The sequence below is a fragment of the Diachasma alloeum genome, unplaced genomic scaffold, assembly GCF_001412515.2.
Source record: "Diachasma alloeum isolate Michigan unplaced genomic scaffold, Dall2.0 Dall_scaffold_00903, whole genome shotgun sequence".
Taxonomy (NCBI): Eukaryota; Metazoa; Arthropoda; class Insecta; order Hymenoptera; family Braconidae; genus Diachasma; species Diachasma alloeum.
In genome coordinates, this window is record NW_021681021.1 from 67,392 (window position 1) to 94,677 (window position 27,286).

Consider the following 27,286-nt stretch of genomic DNA (forward strand, 5'->3'; position numbering starts at 1 on the left):
GGGGGGGGGGGGGGGGGGGTTTGCATACATTTTAAGTCGAATAAATTGTTTTATTGGATCCTATGTTTTTTGACCGGCTAAATCCGGATGTCGAGGGCTTCGGGTCGAACTCTGGTCAGGTTTCTCCTTATTAACAATTTATTAATAAACGATTGAAAATTTAACTTTTTGACTGGAATAAGTTTTTTCTATAAAATATTCGTGATTTTAGGGGGGTTAATCCTGAATTTTTTTTCGTATTTGCATCCATTTCATCATTTGTAAACAAATGATTGTTGAACATATAGAGCTGCGGGACACCCCCAATTTTCAACCATGGCTCTAAAAAAATGTGACCGCCATTACGAGCCGAGCAACGCGACAACACCGCACAACAGATGATCGCGATCGCTAAATTCGATGACGATAATTCAGTGCTGCAACCATATGGTCACGTATAATACACCATATAAATATTCATCTTACTGTTACAACCCCACTACTAGCCGAAGCGTGCGATGTTGCCCGATCAACATTCGACTGTTACCACTGCAGTCACAAGTCCTCTATTATCTACACTGAGAGAAAAACGACAAAGTTCTCAATCAAGTCTTACTTATGCCAAGAAAATAGTTTTTCGAAAATTGTCAAAAAAGGATTTTTTTGTTCCAAATATGCAGAGAGTGTGCCGGAATGAAAAATTTTTGTCGCAAAAATAGATTTAGTAGTTGAAAAAAATTGCATTTTCTGTACCCGCAAGAAATGTCATTTCTAGCACTATTCCTTCGTTATTGAATACTCCCATACGTATTTTGCTCCCGAGAAATCTTTGTTTTATGCGAAACAAGGGATAGTAGTTTTTCGTTTCGGCTGTCTAATAATCACAGACAACAAATGAACCCTTAAATGAAACAATAATGATGATATGATTGCAATCTTGTAACTTAGAGGTAAAATATTTGTTGATAAATTTTCCTCTATATAAAATATTTTCATTCTACAAAGGCACCGTTTTTTTGTGAATTATCCGCCTCTTGAGCCAAATATTTCATTGCTGATGAAATCAGAACAATTATTCAGGTTTGAGACTTCCTAATTCGAACCAAACAAATTTTCTTTTATTGGTCACCACAGTCAATTTAATTATAATAAAGTTCCAATATTTACACTGTTTGATTAATGGAGAAGCTCAAGAATTTAAACGCGGGTCACAAATTAGTAGAGCAGTTCACGAAAGTTAATAGAGCGGAGCAATAATACGCGGAACTAGTACAATAAGAAAATTCACAGAAAGCACTATACACAGTACGAAGGCCAATATGCAAATGAGACCGATTACAGGACCGCAAGGTGGCAGGTGTCGATCATCGAAGGTCCGAACGGGCTCCAATTTAAATGGGGGGCCACTGGTCATCTTAGGCTATTACGCAGGTCAGTAGAGCGTGTATCGATTGTGCTTGTGTCGCGGGAGATTTTCAACTCTGACCGATATTCGGTGGAAAACCGAACACTCAGTATATGAAGATTTTCTTCAATTATTGTTTTTGAAACCGTCAAAGTACGCCATAACACTTCTAATTTGATGAGAAAAATAATTTATAACATGAATGATTGATTTTTTTAGTCAATTTTTTTTTCAACTGACACGTAGGAAAAAATCCTCTAGGATTTTCTATAAGATTTCCTACGTGACTTCCTGTCAAATGCAATACGGGGTATCTTATCGGATTTCCTATACGACTTCCCGTAGAATTTGCTACTGGATTCTGATTTGGAGATTATGTGGATTACTATGGAGGTCATATGAGGGCATATGGGGTTATATGGGAGTTATATGGGGTCGTATAAGGGTCATAAGATGGTCATTTTGGGGTTATATGGAGGTCATATAAGGGTTATAAGAGGGTCATTTCGGAGTTATATGGGGGTCATATAAGGAATGATATGGAGCTTATACGGCGGTCATATAAGGGTGTGACGGATTAAAATTCGCCACTTAAGAATTAAAGAATAGAATTGAGAATATTATTGTAAGGGACAGGATCGATGACTCGTACACACCAGAATAAGGATAGGAAAAATTTAAGGAAAACAACAGGGACGATACGACACGGGGAATCTAGGTAAAGAACGCAGGCGAGGGACTCCACACAAACAAGCCCCGCATCAGCATAACCGCAGTTATAAGACGGCGACGATGCGTGAGGCAGGAAGGAAGGTGGATCAGGCATCGATCTGAGAGGAAGGGAATCAGTGCTTACGTCCGACTGACAATCCACGTCCCACACATTGGTGATACTGAGAAATACAGGAAGCCCTGCAATCAACGACTCAAGGACTCAAGGACTCAATTCAGGGGTACCTGGGAAAAGTAAAGTGTCTTAGTATTACGGGGTAAAGCACGAATCCCCTCCCTTATCCTAAGCCTGCTACGAGGGAAAATGACAGGAAGGGAAAATGATAGGAAGGAAAAAGGAGAGCAGTCAAGTGCTTGGGCCGCACCTGCCCCGAGCGTAAAGCCCCACTATCCTTGACCGGTGCATGCCCTATGGCCTGAGTCAGTAAGAATATGGTCAGGAGGCTAATCCTACTATCGCCCTAGGAAATACCCAAGTGTACCAAGTCGCGCACTAGCACGAGGTCGAAAGCTAGTGATAATTCGCGAGTGAGAATTAAGTGAATTTGCAACGAGAGGAGATAAATCAGAAGTCCTGTGACCGAAATCCATCCGAGTCCAGGGCGCAATAAACGAGTGAGTGGAAGTCATGCGTGTCTCGTGATGCCGCAAGACAAGACAAGGCAAGAGTAGCCTATCCTCTTGTCTTGTCTCGCCATGTGGCGCAAAATCTCTCGTCTCGTCTTGTATCGGCCTAGGAGAGAAAATCTCTGTCTTGTCTTGAATTCTCAGGTCAAGAGAACAAGACTCTCGTCCTCTCGTTTCTTTTGAATTTTTCTCCAGAATAGAAATACATGAGCGAGCTATCATGTGATTTTTCGAATCAACAAGTTATGAAAAAAAAGGCGCATAATTCTGAACGCGAAACTCGGAGTTTATCATCAGAATAAATTATTCATGAATATTATTGAATTATTATTAAAAATTATTATTATCGACTCATCATTAAATTATTTCATTGGAAACATTTATCAATTCTCTTCTGGTTTCCTTTTCAAGATTAACATTCCAGTTTGAAAAATATTAGAGTTCGGAGTTTGGAGTCAACAATTTGGCCTCTTTTTCATTGGCTCTCCGAATTCCCCATTCGGAGCATTTTTTTGCGGAAAAACTTGCAATAAATTCTTCTATTGGTGACCGTAATGGAAAATTTTGTACTTTTCCCCATACGTGGACTTATAAATCAACTGGTTAATCTCCACGGTCTACGTATCAATTTTTTGCATCCTCCTTTTACCTTTATTGCACCTTCCCTATAATGTTTCACAACCAGGATACCTGGGTTGTTGCAACATGTGTCGTTCATATTGCCAGCACCTCCGCCAATGTCGATACCTCCTGAATATCCCTCCCCCGCAACCCCTTGCTTTCAGTTTCTAATTTTTTTTTTTCGCATAGTTTCATACTATTTTCACGATTTTGGGAAGGATCGAAGAACTTTGCTCTCCGTTTTCCTCTCATTCCGAGTTAAACGTGGTCTAGAACACATCGCGAATTCCCAATCAGTCATAGAGTGTCGTTGAGTGGGTGTTACTCAAGTGAATTGAATATACACGCGACATTTAATTCCAATTGTGTAGAGGAAATTTTTCAATTGAATTGTGATCTCAAATTCAGACGATGAAGCGGAAGAATAGATACGATACGGCACATGATTCACGAGCCGCCAAAAAATCTCACACTGATTTTAAGGAACAGTTGACGTCTTCGATTGTATCGGCATCCGTTAGAATCGAATCCATCAGTGATCATTCTCTTGTGAGTGCACAGAATGCCGGGAAAATTGTCCGTAGTGCAAGTATTGGTGAAAAGTGGAAACCTTATTTTCAAGTGGAATTTCTAAACAATATGAAATTTGGGGAATGTAAACTTTGCAAAGACAATGATATCTCAGCGAAAATCAAAATGTTGAATAGTAATACATCTGGACTGAAATCGCATCTGAATAAAAAACATAATGATGAGAGGAAGTGATTATGAATGTTTGACAGAGGTAAATATATATATATTTTTTTCATGACGAATATCAAAATCAGAGTGGGAGAAATGGGCATTTACAAAACCTCGAGTCATTGTTACAATCTCGCGCTTTCAATTTGAAAAAAAGCAGGAACTTCATTAAAATGGAGTCAAGAATAAGAATTAGAGTCTGAGGTATTGGTTTTTCTTCCAGATCGTATGAGCGTACGTTCCACTTGGATTTGGTGGAATGGGTGTCCATCAACTATCTCCTTTTAAACTTCTTTGATGACGAGCCGACTGAAAAATTTCTGGCGTGGCAAAAGTCCGCATTATATGAGGTAACTTAATTTTTACAGATTTTTTTGGAACTTAAAATTATATTTGAAATAAAAATATATTCGCGGTCTTTTCTGGTTTCGAAAGGATCGAACATAAGGTTTCAGAACACGGAACGACAAGTCTATGTAAGTTACATAACTTTTCAGAATAGCAGAGTTTACGATGGCAACTGATAAACAGCACATTCGGCACTGCATTTTAGACGAATTCCAACAAGGAAAAAATGCTTCTGAAGCACGGAAATCAATGTGTAGTGTTTTTGGTATCGACGTTGTATTTTATGAAACGTGTATTTATTGGTACAAACGTTTTAGAAGTGGTGATTTCGATCTGAGTGACCAGCCGCGTCCTGGACAGCCTCGACAGTATACAGATGCGGAATTGCAAGCTCTACTGGATGAAGACTCAAGGCAAACGCAACAAGAGCTTGCAACTCAGTTAGGAGTCACCCGAACAGCTATTTCAGCGTTTTCCGTCAAATAGGAACAATCCAAAAACTTGGAAGGTGGGTCCCATATGTGTTGACCGAACACAACCTAGGTCAACGTATGAACTGTAACGAACATGCGGGGATGTTCGTTAGAAACACCAAGTGATCTGATAACAACCTACCCCTGCGACATTATACGACGAACCGTGAGTAACGAGTAGAGAGAGAGAAAGAATTTTCGTTTTCCCACTTCGGTGAAGGAATTTCGAGATTAGAGTTTATCCCACTTCGGTGGAGTTTTTGAATATGGAGCAATCCCACTTCAGTGTGGTAATTTATACGATTATCGTTATGATAATTGAGTTTAGAGTTCCCGCTATGGCGTGGTGAATTTTTAGAGTTTTGTAATTTTGGGATTGAGTGTAGAGTACAATTTTTTGGCAAGATCTGTTAATTATGCGTTTTTGAGGCCCCGTAAAGTCATCGCGAAGAAGGACCAACATATCGAGTCATCCGGTTTCTTTATGGGGTCCACCCTATTGTTAATCTTACGGGAAATTGATCAGGTTCGGCTGAAATGCCGGCGCTCCAAATTACAATGGATTTTATGGGGATTAATTGGTTACGTTTTAGTTTTTCGGTGGAAGGTCACGCGGAACAAGTGCAACCCTTGTTCCAGTGAATTGCCAGATTGCTTTAGAGTTTTTGGAAAATTGGAGAGATTAGTTAGGAGTATTGGTCTTTTAACCCCGTGAATCCCGGAGAACCGATCCGTGGGAGGCGCCAAAAGCCCTTAGTAATTATCCGAACGTCCATCAGTTTGGTTCAGTTCGTTTAAATTATTTATTAGCTGAGCTTTGTTGAATTAAAATGTTAGAATATTTTAATTTAGATTTTTGGATAGTTACGCCTTTGTTCTCCCCGAATTTATTCGGTAGTTCCCTCCAGGCTCACGCCTTTGAAGACTGAAACATCTCCACCAATCAGAGCTCAACTCGATTGGTCGGAATTCTCGCGGGTCTAGTGTGTCGCAGTACTGACCCCCGACATCAGTTCCGCGATGGCCGACTTAGTAATTAGTCGTGCCCAAGTGAGTCTCCCGCAAGGGCTTAGCGTTTAGTTCGTGATAGTCATTCCTTGGATTATTTATGCCCTTAGATTACGGTGTTCAGGATTAAAATGACTTGGATTATAGTGTCCCTACCCCCGTGAGTTTTCTGGTATTTTTCCCCCTAATTTCGAGCCATTTCATAATGGCGTCGTCTCCCCTTTATGGCGGTATTCCTCTCGTGGCCCTCAGCCACGTGCAGTGGTTGATCACCCTCTTTAGCCGTGTTTTAGTGGTCCTGATTGAGAATTTTTGGGGGTAATCCCTTATCCCGGATTTTTGTCCACGTGTCCCTCTGATTTTTGATCGGTTATTCCACCCGAATCGGGTCGGTACCGAGTTTTCATCGCGACTTCCGGTTTCTCCCGGTCATATTTTTGAGATGATTTGCGGATTCAGCGAGTGTGTTTGGTTTTCAGTGAATTCATTATAAATTTTCCCGGTCGAAATCTGCGGATTTTCGACTTGGGTATATCTATATCTCCCTCTACGTATAAATTGCGTAGAGAGGCTCAAGCATTCCCCATGAATGCTTCCCTCTCACGGCACCCCGCTAACGCGCCCACGAGCTCCGGCTCTCGCTTCCAGTGAGCGTTCCCTCGTTAAAATTTCCCTCCGGATATAAATCAATCCGGAGTGGCTCCCAATGATCCAAAAATTATAATTTTGGGTTCATGGGCTTCTCTAGACCTTCCCGAGCAAGTTGGCTCTGGGTTTTTCAAATTTGACTCTACCGAATTTCCGCTACAGCGAGTTTAGTTTTGTCGACTTTTTAGTTTCCCGCCATACGTTGTACGTATACCGCTGGGTTTATATCCTCTCTCTCTCTCTCACACTCTCACGGGGATTCGCATACCTTTTCCCTCATTTCTCGGTATTCTCGAGTATTTCGAGATTAGCAAATGTTTTTATATTACCGTTTGAGAAATTTGATGACCTCACTTCGTAGCCGAGTTAATCGATACTGTATTCTTATCCGGATCAAATATTTCGAATCAATTTATTATTTTGCGTTTGTTAGAAGAATGCTGATTACTAGGGCAATTGTTTCTTCTTTTTTTTTCTTGGTAAGACCATTATGTAAGAATATGTAAATTCCTTATTCTGAAAAATTTCAATGGTGAAACAAGTAAGGACAATGTCGATCTTTTTCTTTTTTTTGTTTTCTAGTTTTGACCGCCCAGTAACGCGTTTCCACCTGAAATCCACCTCTCTCTCCACAAGCTAGCACACTGAGCGAACCAAGGACCGTTACCTTTCCCCAGAAAGCTAGTTTTCTCCCTTTTTGTATACGTTTTAGAGGTTTTCGAATTAGTTAGGACTGATTTTGTGGACTCCTCCGGTTTGGTAATTCCGGCTAAAAACTACCTGGCGTCCATAGATTTTTGCATTTTTGAGTTTAACTAGATTAAGGGGAAGAAGGGCGAAGGTGATAGGCATTTTTAACCCCCATGCAAAAATGTCACGTTATGGAACGCGTGCCTTTCACTGCTTGCCCGGCAACAAAAAAAGGACTTCTTGTGGAGAATTGTGACGGCTAATGAAAAGTATATTTTTTATGAGAATCCCAAACGTAAAAAGTCGTAGATAGATCCCGGACAATCCAGGACATCGACGCCGAAACAGAACATCCACTTAAAGAAGATTCTCCTGTGTATCTGGTGGGACATGAAGGGTGTGCTTTATTACGAACTCCTGGAAACAGGTCAGACGGTAACTGCGGAACGCTACAGCCGACAACTAAACAAACTGAGCAAAGAACTTAATCGAAAAAGGTCATTTAGTGGGCAAGGAAGCAGGCAAGTCATACTGCTGCATGACAATGCTCGACCTCACGTTGCTCGCGCGAATCAGAAGACCCTCTTAAACTTGGGAAGTTCTCCCGCAGGCGGCATAATCACTAGACTTGGCCTCATCCGACTATCACTTGTTCCGATCCATGCAGCACGCCGTAGTGAATAAACAGTTTACAACGCTGGACGATGTGCGTAAATTCGTCGATGTCTTTATCGCCTCGAAGCCGGCAAGTTTCTTTCGCGACGACATTCGAATGTTACCTGAGAGATGGCGCAAGGTCATAGAAAACGATGTACAATATTTCTAAGATTAAGTTCGTTGTTCTCTATTTTTTTATATTAAATAAATTTACTGAAAAATCTGTAAAAATTAAGTCACACACCTAATATAAGCTTGCTTCAGACTTCGAGTCCTAGTGAGCGACCTCGGCTCCTCCGCGTTGGGTTGGGTACTTCCATAGAGGCTGCTCTCTGGATCGAGACATCGGCTCGGTCATCTTCGGTTGATATTTGACGATGAATATCTGGTTCGGAGAATACTCTGTGTAGTTTCTTGTCTTCATTGATGATAATTGCAGGCAGGGTCACGGTGAGTTGTTCCAATGGCACTGCCTCTTTGATTTTAGTTTTTAGTTCGGATCTCTTTGTAGACCTTCGAGTTGAGCGCTTGCAACACATGAAAACCCATTTAAACTAAACTTCAGTTGCAAAAGGCGTAGCAAGTGCCCAAGAGTGACAGCAAACCTAGTCCACCAAGTGATCAGTATGCGAGAAGCTTGTGGTGGTATGTCTCTCGATGTTGGAGGCTGATTTCTTCTAGATTCTGTTGAACGTCGTCCAACCGAACGTTATATCCACTATGGTGTTTCATCTTCCGTGGAAGTTCGATATCTAGTCCTTTCTGCGGGTCTTTCTCTACGATTTTTCCAATGATTTTTGGGTTCATTTGCTCGAAGTCGAGGTTGATAGGTGGCAGGTTGATCTCAATCTCGGATGATTCTATCATGCCCAGGTGTGAGATGTGGTCTGTGGGAGTTCTCAAATAATAATTTGGTTTCAATGAGATGATACCTGTGCCTTCGATCTGGAGTCTGCCGACATGTTGTTTTGCGCAGTAAATTTCCCCCTGTTCTGGTTTGGCTGATGCAAACATCCACTGGTTTGATGAGCCAAGGTTCATCCATTCTGTCCCGGTGGCTCTGGAAATTCTAATGTCGCACATCTTGAAAAGTTCGAGTGAGGATTTTAAGAGCAACATTATTTCGCCCGTTGGTTCCATTGCTGAGCTGGAAATTGCAAATTTGGGCAGGCAAATCATGTGATTTCCGAGCTATGCGCAATCATCTAGTGTTAGTTGATTGCGCTGTGCGCAATCAACTAATAAGGTGTCATGATGGCGATTGTCCGTAACAATTAAGTAAGGTTTAGAAGGTTCGATATGAGCTGCAATCATCCAGTAGACGTTGTTTGGGGTTTCTTACGGGGGTGAATACGATATAGCTGGTATGATGGTGGCCAATATTTTCTCTCTCGTATGAGCTACCCTGATGGAACTGTCTCTCGATAACGCTGCGTAGTCGGTTTTCCCGCTGGGGATGGGGAATTCGATTTCCGGATATTCTCTGCGTATCCTCTCTGCCGCCGAATGTAGCTGATTAGGAGTTAGGAAGGTGTGAGATATTCTCCCGTGTTTGGCTCCATCGACTGCATCAATGATGTTCCGTGTTGTTTCTAGTAGGATCTTCAGTGAATGCTCGATTTCATCCTCCACGTGTCGCATCTTGGTGGTCAACTCGGTGGGTCAATATCGAATTGGCTTGTCGGTTTTGCCGCTTCCGCAAGTTCTCTGCTGCATTCTTCAGTACGATGATGCTTTTCTTCGATCTGTCTAGGTGACCCATGAAGTTGTCGATTTCTGATCTTATTATGTGAGTGGCGTTGTTGACGAGGTATGTAATTTGATTCTGGCTGTTGTAAATCTTATCGATCTCTTTATTGATGTGTTCGTAGTCATTGTAATCTATGACTCCGAACAGTTTTCGTTGGAGAGTACCGATAAAACTTAATAGAGGTGCTCTTCACGGCCATCATTCTGGTCTTCGCGCTGCGTCTCGAACAGATCTTCCAGATGTTGATGTAGAAACTTCATTTCATTCTGCATGGTTTGGTATTGTGATGACTTCAATAAAATCGTACATTCCTTGTTGAGGATTTTTATACACTGCTCCCAGGCTATCGTATACTGTGGTTGAATCTCGTAGACTGTTTTATTGTAAAAGGCCATCATATCGATGGTGGTGATTAATTACCATTCTTTTCGCACGGTTTGCACTTTTTGAATCTCTTCATAGAATAAGCCGGGATTGTGTGGCAAGTATTCGACCTTGTATGGTCGCGCTGTGGTGTCGTTTTCCACGCATCCGACAGTTGTGATAAGAAACAGTAGAAACACAGGTCCGACGGTACTCGAATACATCGTCTCACTCTGCACTTCACTGGTCTCTTTTCTTATAGACTGTTTTTTTCTGTTCAATTGAATAGAGTTTATTAGAAAAGGAAACACAAATGAGTAACATTTTAATCGTAAGCTAATCTAGCTTCATTGGGATGGCGTTTAAATATCTCTCCATCTTCATTTTCGAGGATTAAGGTACCGTTCTCCGAAATTCCTATCACTTCATACGACGTTTTATTGTAGCTATCGAATTTCTCGTAACGTGGCTCTTTAACAATGTCTGCGAATTATCCGACTTGGAAATCTACCGAGCGAGCTCGTTCGTTGTAATACTCTTTAGATCTATGTGTCGTTTCAATTCGATTTTCGGCTGCCAAGATGCGAATTTGATCCAATTTTTGTACTAATTCTACTACATAATCGTCGTAAGTGTCTAGGGCCTTTTCGTCAGGGAACGCAGATGGGGCGCGTGCTGTTCGACCAAAGATTAGCTCGAATGGGGTGTATTTTGTTGCTGAGGTTTCGAAGTATTATAACTAAACATCGTGAAGGGTAGTAAGAGGTCCCAGTCCTCATTAGATTCCATTATTGTTCGTAAATAATCTACCAGGGACTGGTGACTTCTTTCTAGGGAGCCGTTAGTTTGGGGGCGTTAGCCGGAGGTTGTTACCCGCTTGATTCTGAATATTTTTGCTACTTGCTCGAACAACTTACTCAGGAAACTCGACCCACGATCAGACAATAAGATTTTAGGCGAACCGTGGACTGTGTACAGAGTTGAAGCTAGGGTAAGGGAATAGTTTTTGTCCTGAGATCGGGTATAGCAGCGGCGAGACAATATTTTGTTAGAATGTCTTGTGTAGTAAGAATGTGCAAGTTGCCTCTAGGGGGAGGGAGGAGAGCCCCAACTGTGTCTATTGAAACTCGTTCAAAGGGTTCCAAAACATCTTCCTCGCCTGAATCTTGTTCAATCGTCAGGTATCTCAACCTCGGGTTCGATGTCCGACTCAGCGACGGGTTTAGTGTTTGTCTTCGGTTTCATCCTGTTGAGGGTCAGCTGATCACTCAGCTTATCTGATTGTATTCTCCTTCTCATTTGCGTTTTGACCCTCTGTGCGATTGTTTCTTGAAGTTGATGCGGAGACGTTTTTTTTATAATTGTTGAGCTGGACAATGAGCGAGTCTTGGCGGGGATACCTGATGTCGTTGCGTCGCGGTCTTTACTTTCTACTGATGGATTGGGTTTGATTTTAGTTTTGGAATCTGGTAGTCTTCCCCGTATCTAAGGGGGTTCTGACTGATGTTTAGATTCTATCAGGGCTATTGCTTTAGTCGCTTTCCTGTACATCATAATTGAAAAATAGTCGAACTCTTCAGCTTCTTGTTCGATTTGTGGCGGGTCTACTGGATTATAAGCTACAGCTTTCGCTAATGGTTTGGTTTTAGCTGTTCTGTGATGGGCTGTGATATCGACACCGGAGATCTTCATTTTAAAAGAGGCTTTTCTCGTCGTTTGATCTTGAGTCTCCTGTAACCATATCACAGCAGCAGTTTCGACATACAGATGTAAATGCTGCCCATGCAGATAAGGCCGGAATTGATGTAAGGCATAGGCGACGGCTATGCACTCGCGCTCCTCCTTGGTGTATCTAGATTTAGTATCATTCAACTGTCTTGATGCGTAGGCTACGAAACCCTCGATGCCTTCGTTGTCGAATTGGGTGAGAGCTGCTCCGACGCCGCATTTTGACGAGCTTATTCATTTTCATTTCATTCATTTATTTAATGCACTCTTGTGACATGGCCACAGTACATGATACAATTGGGGTAAGTGATACAATTCGTAAGAAGACTCTCGAACTTGGGCCAGGTCACGCTGTTTGAGAATAAACTCTTGTCTCTCTGCAATAAGTTCAATGCTGGCGGCTATTGCACTCGAATTCTGCTCATCAAAGATTGATGCGAAGCCAAGAGACTCCATCTCTTGGCGAAGCATGCTCACCCAGTTTGAAGATGGTGAGCTAGGGTTCCTGATGGACATAAGTAGAAATCTGTTATAGCATTGACGGGGCAGCCTGGAGTCCTCCATAACCAACAGTTTCACCAACCATCTCAGCTTCTTCTTCAGTATTTCGATATCCAGGCTTGGTATCTTTGATTCTAGCCGGACGACGTAATGGGGCGTGGAACGAGGCCAGCTGTATAATTGTTTGAAGAATTTTGATTGAGCAGTGCACAGGGCGTTTTCGTGAACATCAGCCCAGAATTCAGCTGCGTAGAGGAGAGTGGCACTGAGAACTGCGTTGAAAAGCTTTTCAGCAGGCAGTGAGGATCTTGGTTGCGCCGACCTCAGCTTCCCCAGAGTTGAGCCTACTGCCTGATTGGTCTTAGTCACTCGGTCAATGACTGCAGCATTGAACTTCCCCGATCTGGAGAAAATGAGCCCAAGGTATGTGTAGGAATTGAAGATTTCGATCGTGCTCTCGTCGTACCTGAAGGTGGGCATCTTGAGGTACTTAGGGCTCTTGTGGAAAATTATTATCTGGGTCTTCTTGGCTCTGACGGAAAGTCCTAGTGATGAACAAAAGGTATGTAGAGCGTTGAGCGTTCTTTGGGTGGCTTGGGCTGTATCGGCGAGCAGAACAATATCATCCGCAAAGGCCAGCGCCAGCAACTCGAGTGAACCCCCCAGGCTTGCACCAAAAAGTCCAGCATCTCGCAAGTGTTTTTCTAGTCCGCTGATGAGTAGTACGAAGAGAAGTGGACTTAGAGACTCTCCCTGGGGCGTGCCTTTCGATATCCTCATCTTATTCGATTTCACTCCATTTATCTCGTAAAACATGCTCAATTTCTCATACAGATCAATGATAGAGTTCAGGGCTTTCGAGCCTAGGCCTAACTTCCTCAGTTTAACTCACAATAACTGATGCTGAACTGAATCGAAAGCCTGTTTGAAGTCAACAAAGATAGCAAAAAGGTACCTGCCAGGCTGACTGAGAGTTATTTGGGTGGCCGAGAGCAGACTGAACAGATTGTCAGCGCAACCTCTGTTTTTTCGGAAGCCGCATTGATATTCGGGAATGATCTTCATATTTTCACACCAAGTTTGTAGACGATTGGCGATGATTTGCGTATAAATTGTGGAGATGCAGTTGAAAAGAGCGATGTTACGGTAGTTATTGTGGTCTAACTTATCGCCCTTCTTATGGAGAACGATAGTTTTCACCCAGCCCCAGCCCTGCGGCACAGACCCAGAAACCAAGACCTTATTGAATAGGTTGGCCAAAGCTGCAATACCAGGGGGCGGGAGTGTTTTGTAGAATTCGTTCGAAAGTCCATTTGGACCAGGAGCTTTATTATTAGACAGGTGAGCCAGAGTCTTGCGGATCTCTTCCGAAGTGATAGTGGAGTCCAGCATCGGGTGGAAGCTTGTAAAACGCTGAGCAGGAATCTCTGTATTATTTTCTGTATAGTGAGAGAGGTAGAACCTTTCCCAGCTGTCAACCGGAATCGGGCATGTTGAGGGTAGCCTTGGTGAGAGCTTTCGCAATGTGAACCAGAAGTCCTTGGTATTCCGGATGTTAGAGATGGCTAAGATTTCTCTTTCTCTATTCTCCTGCTCCAGGGCATTCATGGTGGCGATTAAGATCTTCTTGGCCTCCAGGTAGTTGCCTTTATGATGCTCGTCGAAGAAGGAGTCCCGGGCAATTTCAAATAGATCGCGTACGTCTCTCTTCAAGTCTTTGCATTGCCCGGCTACCGTTGAGACCGGACCGAGGTAGGGCTTTCCTGGGTCGAAAGTTATGCACAGATTGGCTCTACATGCTGCGACTTTGATTGTACGCTCTAAATGGAGGTCCAGTGTGGCTGTATCCTCCGAACTGATGTTAAAGGTGGTCCATGCATCGCAGAGGTTTCTGAGGTACGCCAAGAAGTTTTCGTCTGATTTTGCCCAGAGGTATTTCTCTTCCAAGTTGATAGCGGAGGTGTCAGATAGAGGTGCACCGGCTGGAAGGGAGCCCTGGTGAGCTAGGGTTATCTCATAGATCATGTGGGGAGATTTCGTGCCATTAGGGATAACTCGGGAGTCCAAGACTAGATGCGTAGCCGCGCGGTTTACCCAGGCGACATCGACGACACTTGAACCTCTCTGATGAATGAAAGTGAAGTTTGCTGGAAAGTCCGACTTCGTTCTGCCATTCAAGAGAGAGAATCCAAGACTGCTCAGTTCATCCTCCAAAAGTCTCCCCCTGCGATCGCAAGTGCCATCGAGACTTGACCTTGTGTAGGACAGGTTGGAGCCCTCGGTAATATGTGGGTCTACTTCATTCAGACAGCCTAATCGTGCGTTGAGATCACCCATGATTATAAAGGGAGAGTCTGGTTTCCTCTGGCAGAAGATGCTGGCAACGTCTGAGAGTTCATTTATAACACAGTCGTCGTCGAGGTCACGGCTGAAATAGGCTAGGCAGAAGAAAAATTCCGTGTTGACCATTAATAATGAGAATAAGATATAATTATCAGAGCTCGCCAGGATTGTTGGGGTGTTCGAACTAACGTTTTTCTTAATAAAGAGGATGATACCCCCTGATGGTCTACCAATCGAGAAGTTTCTCGTTGCTGGGACTCGGAAGTGTTGAAAGTTTGAAAGGAATCTAGGAAAAGACTTAACTTCGGTGTCTTTCCAGGATTCAACAATGCCGAAGAGCTCTAGACTGGAGAGGTACTGCAACATTGGTTTGTCGAGGTTATAGAGGTTCTTAATTCCTTCCACATTCCAGAACGCAAAGGGTAGATTTTGGGTGGTGCGAGGAGTTGGCGGGGGGCTTGGGGATGAGGAAGGGGATATGTGGATGTACGGTGGTTTTTGGGAAGATTGACGGAGCAGCGGTGAGGCAGGGAGGGGGTTATTTGTTGTAGGCAAAGGCTGAGAGGGGTGAGGGACGAAAAAATTGGTTCTTAGTGTGTCCACCTGACGCTTTTAGACCTCTCAGCTTTTTTTGAGAGGGAGACAGGGCTGGGTCGTCGGGTGTAGTTCCATCGTGGTGACCGGCTGATTGACTGGGATTGTTGGATGAGGTTTTCGCTTTGATATCCTCCCTAGGTCTTTTCTTCAGTTGGAGAGCCTCTTCCTTAGATACTTTCTTGTTGTTTACCCATATGATCGTGTCTCTTAGCTTAGCCTCTATTCCCTTCTGCTTCAAACTCTCTACCAAAGGCAAAAGATCCTTGCGAATTGCCACAGAGTTTTTGTCATAGTCTCTTGATAAAGATATCTTTGATCCCTTCAACATGTGTGCGTTTCTGAGGATCGAGATTTTGGTGTTGAAGGATGTAAAAGCCACGACTATAGTACGGGGAGTGTCACCTCGACCTGCCCAAACTCTTTTAGCGTAGTTGATTTCCTGAGGGTGGAGAGTAATGGACAGTTTTTCCTTGAAAAAATATAACAAGGTGTCGATCAGGCTAGAGCGTGGAGCAGAGTCTGTGAGCCCTCGAATGATTAAATTGTTTTGACGTCTCTGATCTTCGATCAACTTTGCCTGTGCATCAACGGTTTTATTAAAATTAGTTTGTGAATTTTATCGGTGTTGTCATCAACCTACAGCTTCAGAGGTTTCACTGCCTTGGCAACCGCCTCAGTTACTGACGACGATATCGTTTGCTTCAGCGTTGGGTTCAGGAGAGTTAAGAATTCGCCTACTGACATCTCACCTATCTGCTTATCCAACTGGGACATGGTGGTTGGCAAGAGAGCACGCAGATGGAGCCACTAGTGATGAAAAAACGGCTGTCTGCGGTCGTAGTCCGATGGAGTGGACGTATATGTGCAGGGGATATATGTAGGTGTGCGACACTTGACATGCTTCTAATTCTCTTAGAATTCTTTAATGCCTAAAGGAGGTTAGGCGGTGTATGAGGTGAATTTGAGAGTGAATTTCTGTGGTTCCCGGTAGCTTAGTCGGTAAGAGTGCCCGGCGCGTATCTGGGAGACCCGGGTTCGATTCCCGGCTGGGTGAAGCGGAAATTTTTTCTCTCTAAATTCTAATTCTCTTAGAATTCTTTAATGCCTAAAGGAGGTTAGGCGGTGTATGAGGTGAATTTGAGAGTGAATTTCTGTGGTTCCCGGTAGCTTAGTCGGTAAGAGTGCCCGGCGCGTATCTGGAAGACCCGGGTTCGATTCCCGGCTGGGTGAAACGGAAATTTTTTCTCTCTAAATTCTAATTCTCTTAGAATTTTTTTTTTTTTTCAGAGAGGATCCAATTTGTTAAAGCCGTGCGGAAGAACGAACAGATAAAGAAATTATATGTTGAGCAGAATGTAGAGAAAAGCAGGTGTAGAGCGATCCTTGCACCAAACAACAACCAGAGTGCATAGGCTCGATGAATAGAGTTGTGTCTACCTTGGAGGTTAAACTGCGTGCCGAAGTCAAAATTGGGAAGCGCAGTTGACAGTTTGTAGGTCCAGCAAGCTCCAACGCTTCGGTAGTCAAACTGTCACAAGTGTGTTTACAGAGAAAGTGCCCAAGCACAGTCGAAAGACAGAAAAAACGGGAAAAAATACTCAACACAGTAAAAACATGTACTTTCGCTAGCACTGCCCAGTAGCGCCCCCCTTTGACGAGCTTATTGTAACTATGTAAAGTTGACTATTATCTGGGTGACGCAAGAAGGGTTCTTGGGAAAGGAAGAGTTGTAATTCGTCAAATACGAGTGTTTTACATGGCCCCCATTTCCATTCCCTTTTCTTCCTGAAGAGATTGAAGAGGTGTTTCGCTCTGGGCACATACCATTGCTTAAACTGATGAAAATAGTTACACATCCCCATGAATGTACGCAACTCTGACTTATCTTTCGGATAACTGATTTTCAGGATCGCGTTCATATTTGTTGGATTTGGCCCGATTCCATCTTTGTTTATCCTGAAGCCCAGGAAGGTCACTTCGGTTTATAATAAATGACACTTCTCAGCTTGTAAGGTCGCTCCGTGTTCCGAAAGCTTCTGTAGAATTTTCGACAGCAGCTCATGGTGTTTCTCGACATTTGGGGTGTAAATAATAATATCGTCGAGATACACCTGCACCCCGCATCCTACTAAGCCCTCAAGCTTCGCGTTCATGTTGCGTTGGAAAACTGCACCGGCATTTTTCAATCCGAAGGGCATGTGAGTAAATTGGTAGTGGCCTTCGTGTGTAGAAAACGCGGTCTTCTCTTGGTCTTCAAGTTTCATCGCTATCTGGTGCTATCCGCTGCTTAGGTCGAGTGTCGAGAATACTTCGCTCCCCCAGAATTTGCTCATTACCTCACGGATGTTGGGTAGCGGGTATTTATCTGCGATGGTCTCTTTATTTAGCCCCAGGAAATCTATTACCATCCTCCACTTTCTATTCCCCTGAGCATCTGATTTCTTCGGAACCATCCATAAAGGAGAATTATATGGAGAAACTAAAGGCATTATGACTTTATCTTTCAGTAGCTTTTCTACTTGCTTGAGCACTTCCATCTGCAGCTTTTCCGGGAATCGGTATTGTTTCACTGTAACGGGTACATTGTCGATGGTTCGGATAGGACAAACTGCTCCTCTAATTTTTCCACTGGCTTTTCCAGGCAACGTGAATGCTTCGGGATACTTTTCCCCCAGGCTCTGTAGGATTTGTCGGATTTTGATTTCGTCAACCGTTTTACCGAATATTTCAATAATTGCCTCGGTTCTCGACACCGACTGTATAGCGATAGGGTTAAGAAGAATTTCAAGGTCCGGTTCGCCGAAAATTTGTTCTGGAAATTTCGTGCCAGGATAATCAAGTTCCTGTATCATCATTGCCGTTGCAAGGGCTTCTACTGACTGGGGGAATACGTAATTTTACCATTTTGTCAGTCTCATTACTTACTCTAGCCCAGCAAACGTTCGAGTCGTCTATCTCTACCTCGCCTTCAACTATGGTGACACCTTCCGTCAGGGATTGTCGCGTCATGTAACCGGTCCGTTTACGTCGTTGTCCTTTTACCTTTATGGGGACTTCCATTTCTGATCGAGGTGGGAGTTCGACTGTTTTACTTGGATCCCTTGGTCGCCAAAAATTTATAGGCTCTGAAAGGTAGATTTTTAGTAAGAGGGAAGAAAGATCGAATGAGATTACGGTCTTTTTTTTACGAAAAATTGATTACCTATGATACCTGAATAGTCACTGTTATTACCAAAGCCCTTTACGACGTTACATTCGATTGGGATTCCGCGGAATTCGAGGGTAACCACGCTGATAACCTCTTGTGTCCCCCCGCTACTCCGAAGGTACACGTAGGCGGACACTGTCTGATGTAATTTTTGTTTGACAGCGCCTCGAGGGCCACTAAGTTGAGACAAGCTCCTGTGTCGACGAGAAAATATTGTTGATTGTCCAGTAATACGGGTGACTTAATGAGTATGCGAGGGAATTCGGCCGAGGCACAAATAGGTAATTGATCGACTAATTTCGGGAGATGCATTTTCAACTTGAATGCTTTTCCGGACAATAACAATGAAGAAATATGGTAAGAAATTGTCGCTTTTTGGTCAGATAAAAATTTCGCATCAAGTAAACCACAATAGCCTCCGGGTGGGGAAGGGGTAACATAGAATTTAAATTTGATGCCCCGAATTTTCATTTCAATAGTGCCGTAAGAACTCAAGATCCTTTCGCCTATTCCTACGATGAAAATTTTATCATTAGGGTCGATATACGCATCTGGGTTGAGAGTGTCAACCCATATCAGGTTCGTTTCCCCCCCCCCCTGCCGGTGTCTATTACAATCTCGGATTATTTAGAAGCGAGTAACGGATGATAAAGAGTAATTACGGGGCGAGTTTTGGCTGCAATTATTTCATCGGAAGTTAATTTTTGAGATCGCGGACTCGTACAGGGGGTTTCTTGTTTCCGCTCGCCCTCTGCTGCTGAGGACGAGCGCTCTCCCCGTTTAAAGACTCGATCTCACATCCGTCGCTCGCCTCTGAGTCTTGTCTCGCAGTGTTATCACTACTCGCGTTAATATCCTGAGATTTATCTCGGCCACGGCCCCGAGACTACCCATTTGGGTCATAAAGCTTACATCTCGAACGATCGGATTTGCTATTCTGATCATCCCTTTTGGATGAAGTTTCAGATTTAGATTTCCCCTTTGCCTTTTCAGTTGGATTACAGACCGTTGTAAGGGAACGCTCGCAATAATCACAATTGGAATGATGAGAGATGTATCCGACGTCTTCAAGATACTTTTTCATAGGTGATAATACAGGGAAATCGTGATCATCGAATTCAGCCTTATCATGATGATTCCTGGCATTATCTCTAGACCCTTCGAAAAAGACCCTATTTTTATCTTTTCGAGGGTCAACATTATGATAGTAATTTTTACGATCCCTAGAATAGTCGCGGTCTCTTGAGCTACAGCCGTCGTTATTCCGACTCCCGTACGGTCGTGACAGGCAGAATTCGATCATCTTCGACTAGAGGTTTGACAACGTTAAAAGCCTCCTTCAGGTTCTTGCATTTCCTACTTTTAATTACAACTCGGTAATCAGAAGGAATTTCTTTTAAGAATTTCTTCAAGGCTGTCGCTTCAACAAAGGCGGTCAAAGCCTCAAAGTGAGTTGGAAAAGAGATCTCCAGGGAAGCCTTCGCGTTCCTCAACACTCTCTGGAGGCGTAAATTGAAGTCGTAGGCCTCTTCCGTATCTCTCAAACGCATGTTAGCGATTTCATTTTGGTAATATGCTTGACCGTATCGTTTTCGATATTTACTGGCTAAAATATCGAGAAGGGCTTTTGCGGAGGTAGGGTCAACGCCTTCTAAGTGAACCCGAGCAAGGAATTTGATCTTGTCTACTATCGTGTAAATCGTGTAACCTTTAAAGTGCTAGGCGCATCTATTCTTACACGAGAAATTAAAATTTATAAATGAGGAAACAAAATTTAGCGATTTGGACGTACTCGCGCTATATTTCCAATAGACTTCAACATAGGCTACAATGAATTTAATTCGAATGATAATAATAATAATGATAATAATAGGAAATAATAATAAAGAGGGAGAGAGACGCGTACTAAATCGTGATAATTTTTAGAGAAAAGCCAAGTTAGGTTTAGATATGATTAGTCGACTCACTTCCGTTAAGCCCAAAGACTTCCTCTGCTGAAAGTTTTGAGTTACACAATTAAATGTTCAGTAATGATTGAGGTGTTTCGATTTGATAATTTTTATAAACTTCACTCTAGAATTTTTTAGTTCAATTCAATAATAATAATTTCAAATAATGTGTCCTTTATGCACTCATTACGCGGATCGTTGTAACTAATTTTCAACTCACCAGTCGACCGCGGCAGAATTTAAAACTGTGATGGTCTGCACAATTGTCTTAAATTCTAGGAACTTAAGTTACGCGTATTCGTCGGGCGGATAATCAACCGATTCCGATGTATCGATTACGCGGAGAGCTTAAGAAGTTCGCTCTTTTTGTATGAACTGGAAGGTTGCTAAGGCGAGCACAGTGATTTTTTTGGTAATTTTTCCGTGTGCGTGTGACAATGCGTTTTTCCTTGATTGTTCGCTAATGAATCGATGAAATGGTTAATTTAATGAGGACGCTCTATTTTTTATGACACTCTTTTCCAAAAATTTCATCAGATGAATGATTCTAAGACATTTTTACTGCATGTGTTTTCTCTTGTGAGAACATTCAAGGAAACTTTGAAAATTGACGACGAGGAATATTCATAGGAGCAATGTCAATAGAGTATTGAAAATTGATTGAATGAAACGTGTGAGATCCTAGGAAAGTTTCAATTGGATCGATGAATCTAAGAGACGAATTTTTATCACTTATTTTTGTAGATAAAAATTTTTATACACGTAAAAATAATTTAATAGAAAAAGGGAATATTGCTCTTCAGCAGAAGTTTGTTAGATTACTGATACATCATTTGATTCACTCCGATTTTCAAAGATCTGTTGCGGTGTAATGATCATTTCAACAATGTATTGGTAAATTATGGAAACAATTCATTTGACATTCCATTGAATTTAAAATTCTGGGAACAAACAGGGCTTCCAAATCAGTTTTTTCTCGGTTTTCGTTTTCTTCCGAAATTACAATTCCTCGAGATGAATGGAAATTGGCGTGAATATTAAAAGAGGTTTATTGGCAATTCCAAATGGAGTTATTACGTGGAGGCCGGGTAGCTCAAGTGGCAGACCACCAGTCTGGCAAACTGAAGACGCGGAATTGTACTCCGCCTGGGATTATACCCCAGTGCCTCCGAATTTTTTAATTTGTGCATTGATAATTGTTTTATTATTTCCCTCATACAGAGGTTGGGAAAGCTGATGGATTGCATATAGCATTCGGTTTTCTATGTAATTTATACCTTTAAAACATCTACAGGTTGACCGAATCAATAGCCATATCGGTCCGTAAATTTCTTAGAGTTATTACCCATTAAAGATGATTTTTTTTTCTTCAATTTATTCCTTCACAAATGTGACAATTGTTGATTGAAAATTCGTTCGTAACGTGCAACAATGATCGAATATTAATTTGCGTTCAAGGAAATCTTTACGCGTTTGTCTGTCATCGTTAAGTATTGGGACGGAGGAAGAAGTCCTCATTACTTCACATCATCTTTCTCATAGTTTTGAACTACGAGTAATAATTTTCATTTCTACACTGTCCCTTCTATTTTCTTACGCAATGATGATGAGAATTGAAAAATCGAAGATGAGAAAGCGGAAATTGATTTATCTTGGAACCGAGACGGAATAACTAATGTAGGTGAATTCAATCAGTCGGCTGTTTGATTCTAATGTTAAGAATTTTTCATTTTCTTCTCCAGTCACTCAATCACTCCTGAATTCGATTAAATGATTGAGTATGTGTTCGTGAAATTAATCTTCAAGCGAGCAACAAAAATTCATCGGTAACTCCACGATTCTTCACTCCATAAAGATCTAGAAAAAGCATAGGACAAAGGTTCGCTCCAAGATTCCTTGACTTGTTATTTTTCCTCAACTATCGACACTTTCCATGTGATATGAGGTTGGATTCATCTCGAAGATGGCTGTTACAACCGAACAAATGAGAACATGCAATCACTCTAGTCAATATTGCAAGAATTGACTTCGTTGTGTATTCTAATAAGGGACATAATCTCAATGAACATTGCTGCTTTTAAACAAATATCCAGCGATAAATATGGTATTTGTGGTAGTTATGTCGCTAATAAATGGGAGAAAATATTAATTATCGTCACATAAATAAATATGGTATTTGTGGTAATTATGTCGCTAATAAATGGGAGAAAATATTAATTATCATCACTTACCCTATTGCCGTTATTCATCTCAGTACCATAATTGACACATGAATAAATTACGAATTAACCCCATAGACCAGCCGATCTCACAGACTTTGTGATCTGCCGCCAGTTCTTGACCAATCTCTTTAGAGAAGATTATGGAATGAATGGAATGAAGTAGGAATTTTCATCATAAGGTCCATAAAGTATTTTCTGATGAATGTCATTATACGCCTTTGGCTCGAACTATAAACCCACCTTCGTAAAAAAATACGTTCTGGACCATGTGGTGAATGTAATTTTTCCTCACTGCTGGGCCCGAAAACCGCGATTGAACTGAGCGAAGCGAGAAAAAAAAATCACTCACTTGCATAGGAGTATTATGAAACCAGAACGACGAATGATATCTCCTCCTTTCTGACCCTTATACTGGCCCTCATTCTGACCCTCATAGTGACTCTTCTTTTGGCCCTGATTTTTTCATTTATTCACACTCTTACTTTTGTCCTTATGTCGACACTTATTTTGGCTCTTATACCGACCCTTTTTCTGGCGCTTATTTTGACTCTAATTATGGGCCGTATTCCAATGCTCATTTTGGCCCCCATTTTGATTCTTATTCCTATCCTTATTTTGACCTTCATTTTGGCCCTTATTACGACTCTCATTTTGACCCTCATTCCCACACTCATTTTGGCCCTTATACCAACCCTTATTCTGACTCTGATTTTTGCCCTTATCCAGACCCTCACTTTGGCTCTTATTGCAACACGTATTTTGGCTCTTATACCGGCCCTTATATTGACCCTCCTTGTAGCCCTTATTCCAACCGTAATTTTGGCCAGAATTTCGACGCTCATTTTGGCCCTTATGCGGACTTTCTTATCGGCCCTTATTATGACCCTTATTCCGCCCCTTATTTTGACCCTTATCCTGACACTCATTTCGGCCCTTATGCCAATCCTTATTTGGGCCGTCATTTTGACCCTTTATTCCTTATACTGACTCATCCTGATTCTGATTTTAGCCCTTATTTCGACACTCATTTTGGCCCTCAGACCAACCCCTCTTTAGGCCCTTATTTTTAATCTCTTTTTAGCCCTTATTTTGACACTCATTATGGCCCTTATTTCAACATTCATTTTAGCCTCTATACCGAGCTCCATTTTGACCCTCGTACACACTCCTATTCCAATCCCTATTTTACCCCTTACTCTGACCCTCATACCAACTCCTGTTTTGGCCCGTATTTGGACACTCATTTTGGACCTTATACCGTGCCCCATTTTAGACCTCATAGCGACCCTCATTTTGGGCTTTATTCCAACTCCTACTTTGGCCATTATTCGCGACCTCATTTTGACACTTATACCGACTTTTATTTTGGCCCTGATTGTGATGTTAATAATTAATAATTTTGGCCCTTATACCGACCCCTATTTGGACTCTTATTCTGACCCTCATTTTCGCCCTCATACCAACGCCCATTTGGACCCTCATACAGACCCTTATTTCAACCCTTCATTGGCCCTTATTCTGATCCCTATTTTGGCCCCTATTCTGACTATAATTTTGGCCCTTATACCGACCCCTATTTTGACCCCTATTCTGACCCTCATTTTGGCCCTTATAACGAACCCTATTTTGGCCCTCATACAGACCCTTATTCCAACCCTTATTTTGGCGCTTATTCTGATCCCTATTTAGGCCCTCATAGTGATACTCATTTTGGCTCTTATTTCAACCCCTATTTTGACCCCTATTTTGGCCCATATTCTGACCCTTATGTTGGCCCTTATTCTGACCTCCATTTTGGCCCTCATACAGGCCCTTATTCGACCCTTATCCTGACCCCGATTTTGACCCTTATTGTGGCCCTTAAACCGACCCCCATTTTAGCCCTCATACTGACCCTTATTTTGGCCTTTATTCTAACCCTCATTTTGGCCCTTATACGAGCCCTCATTGTGGCCCTTATTCTGACCCTTATTCTGATTCTCCCTTTGGCTCTTATTCTGACCTTTATTCTGACCTTTATTCTCCCCCTCATTTTGGCCCTCATAATGACACTGATTTTGGCCCTTATTTCAACNTTTATTCTAACCCTCATTTTGGCCCTTATACGAGCCCTCATTGTGGCCCTTATTCTGACCCTTATTCTGATTCTCCCTTTGGCTCTTATTCTGACCTTTATTCTGACCTTTATTCTCCCCCTCATTTTGGCCCTCATAATGACACTGATTTTGGCCCTTATTTCAACACTCATTTTGGCCCTCATACCAATCCCTATTTTGGCGCTTATTTTGACTCTTATATCCCCCCCCCTACTTGGGCCCTTATACCGACCCTTATTTTCACCCTTATACCGACCCCTATTTTGGCCCCTATACCGACATCCATTTTGGCCCTAATTCCGACACCCATTTTGGCCCTAATTCCGACCCTCATTTTCACCCTTCTTCTGGCCCTTATTTTGGCTCTTATACTGACCTTTATTCCGGCCCCCATTTTGGCCCTCACTCTCACCTTTTGACTCTCACATTGGCCTTAATTTCAACACTCATTTTGGCCCTCATACCGACCCCTATTTTGTCCATTATTTTGACCCTCATTTTGGCCCTTATTCAAACCCATAGTTTGGCCCTTATACCCACTCTCATTTTGGCCCTCATACCGACCCTTATTTCGGCCCCCATACTTACGCTCATTTTGACCCTTGTTGGGACCCATAATCTGGCCCTCATTGCTACTCTTACTTTGACTCCCATGCCTACCCTTATCATGACACTCATCCTGACCCTTATTCTGTGACCATTATTTCGAATCCTATCGTCAAGAGTTGATCTGGACTTTTGCCTCTAATTAATTTTCAACTCAAACATCAATTCATTATTATTTATTGCGCATTGGATGCGTTGGATTCATCAGCGGGGGATTCACATTCGATCCTCATTTTTTCGGGTTCAAAAAACCATTCAAAATTCGGTGTCATTCCAATCTGCATACTGCCTAACCAATGACTCAATCACTGATTGAGGATACATGAAAACATCCCTCCATCGTCTAGTAATATTGACAATACCGCAACTGCCTTCACGTCACTAGCCTCTCCATAACTAGATGCGCTGTTGTCCTATGCTCTACTCCCCTCTCTACCCACTCCGTCGCGGCAAAATACGCGCTCCCAATTGGTCCATCTTAAACGTTAATAATTTAAAAACTAGTTAATTTATAATTTTTTTCGCATTTTTCCCGTATTCAGGGGGCTCGAATCTATCGCTGGACGAGAGGAAATTGGATCATTTAGAAACACCCTGTATACTGACTTCAACTAGTAGCATGATGGTCAAACCTTTCTCATCGTCAGATCGGCATGAAACGTTCAAATTGGCCGACGATTTACTATCACTCGAGTCAGTTTAATCCGAAGTAATTATTATTTATCAAGACAAATGGTGGGTGGGTTTTATTTTGGACAAGAATTTGGATTGCAACAAATTGTCTGCGTCTTTATTGGAATCTTGTGACTCTTCGATATCATATAAAGATCCAATTATGCCAAAATTTGTGACTATACCATTTGGACATATTCTATGTAAGGTTAGTAATTTGAAAAGATCCAAATCCAATATATTCACTATTCCTAAACGAGTTGAAAATGCAATCTCTCGTAAATTTGTTGATTACCAAAAGAGGTTACTGAAAGATTAATGAGAAGTGTATTAATATTGTACAATTTTCAAAATAATGAAGACTTTTGTTCAAGGATGTTTAGCCAGTGTCGGTAAATTGTCGGTAAATGTCACTTTTTTTCATCATCACGGAAAATTCTGTAATTTTTTTCGCTGATACCAGAACATATGAAATTACCTTATTTGATGTTGAAAAAAAATTAATCACAATAGCCCCGGCAGAAATTAATAAACAAATTTTTTGTTATACACGGGGTCTTATGGGATTTATGTTCAAATCGATAATTCGATGATCGATAATATGGAAAACTATACTAAATCGAATGCCCTGCAAAAAATCTGGAGTACCGTAGCAAAAAGAGGGAATATTTGAAAGATTCCATCTCATACAAGCGCATGTTAGCGCCTGCCTTTGGTGTGTTTTGTCAATTTCATTGCTAAATAATGAACGCCGGTTGGTGGATTGAAATTTATATGAAAACAAAGGGGATAACTGAATCTCCCAGTTGAAAAAAAAATCAAACTTTTCTTGAATGTTTGTGATTTTGAATAAGCATCCTTAATAATTTGGAGTTATTATTTCCAATAGTGAATGACTATGATTTTAGTTTAATCGTATATCTTCTCTCATGAATCTCTAAAAATCCCGACGAGGAGAGGGGACGGGAGCAATTTTTTCCCTAGATTCTTTTCTCTAGAGCCTAAAACATTCCATTTATAGATGTTCAATTTAAAAATGCGCTCATTTGTGAGATAATTTGATAATTAACAGCGATTTTCCATCATTTTTATTAATTAGCTTATTTAAAAATTTTATATCTATCAAACTATTCCGAAAAACTAACTGAAATTTACATCAAAATGTTCATCATTTTATCGACTATTTTTGGTAAAAATTTCAGATTTAAAAAAAATTAGGTTTTTGAGAAAATCGCGATTGAACAAAAAACACCTTTTGCTGCATAAATCCCGAAAATCTAAAGCGAATGTAGCGAATGTCTTATTTTGAAGGTTTTTTCATG

The 27,286-nt window shown here is 41.8% G+C and overlaps 1 protein-coding gene across 1 annotated transcript in view; it reads right to left on the reverse strand.

Moving 5' to 3' along the window:
* LOC107045259 (mesoderm induction early response protein 1) overlaps positions 1-27,286 on the reverse strand; it is a 104,505-nt gene that overhangs the window by 1,686 nt on the left and 75,533 nt on the right. The window lies entirely within an intron of this gene.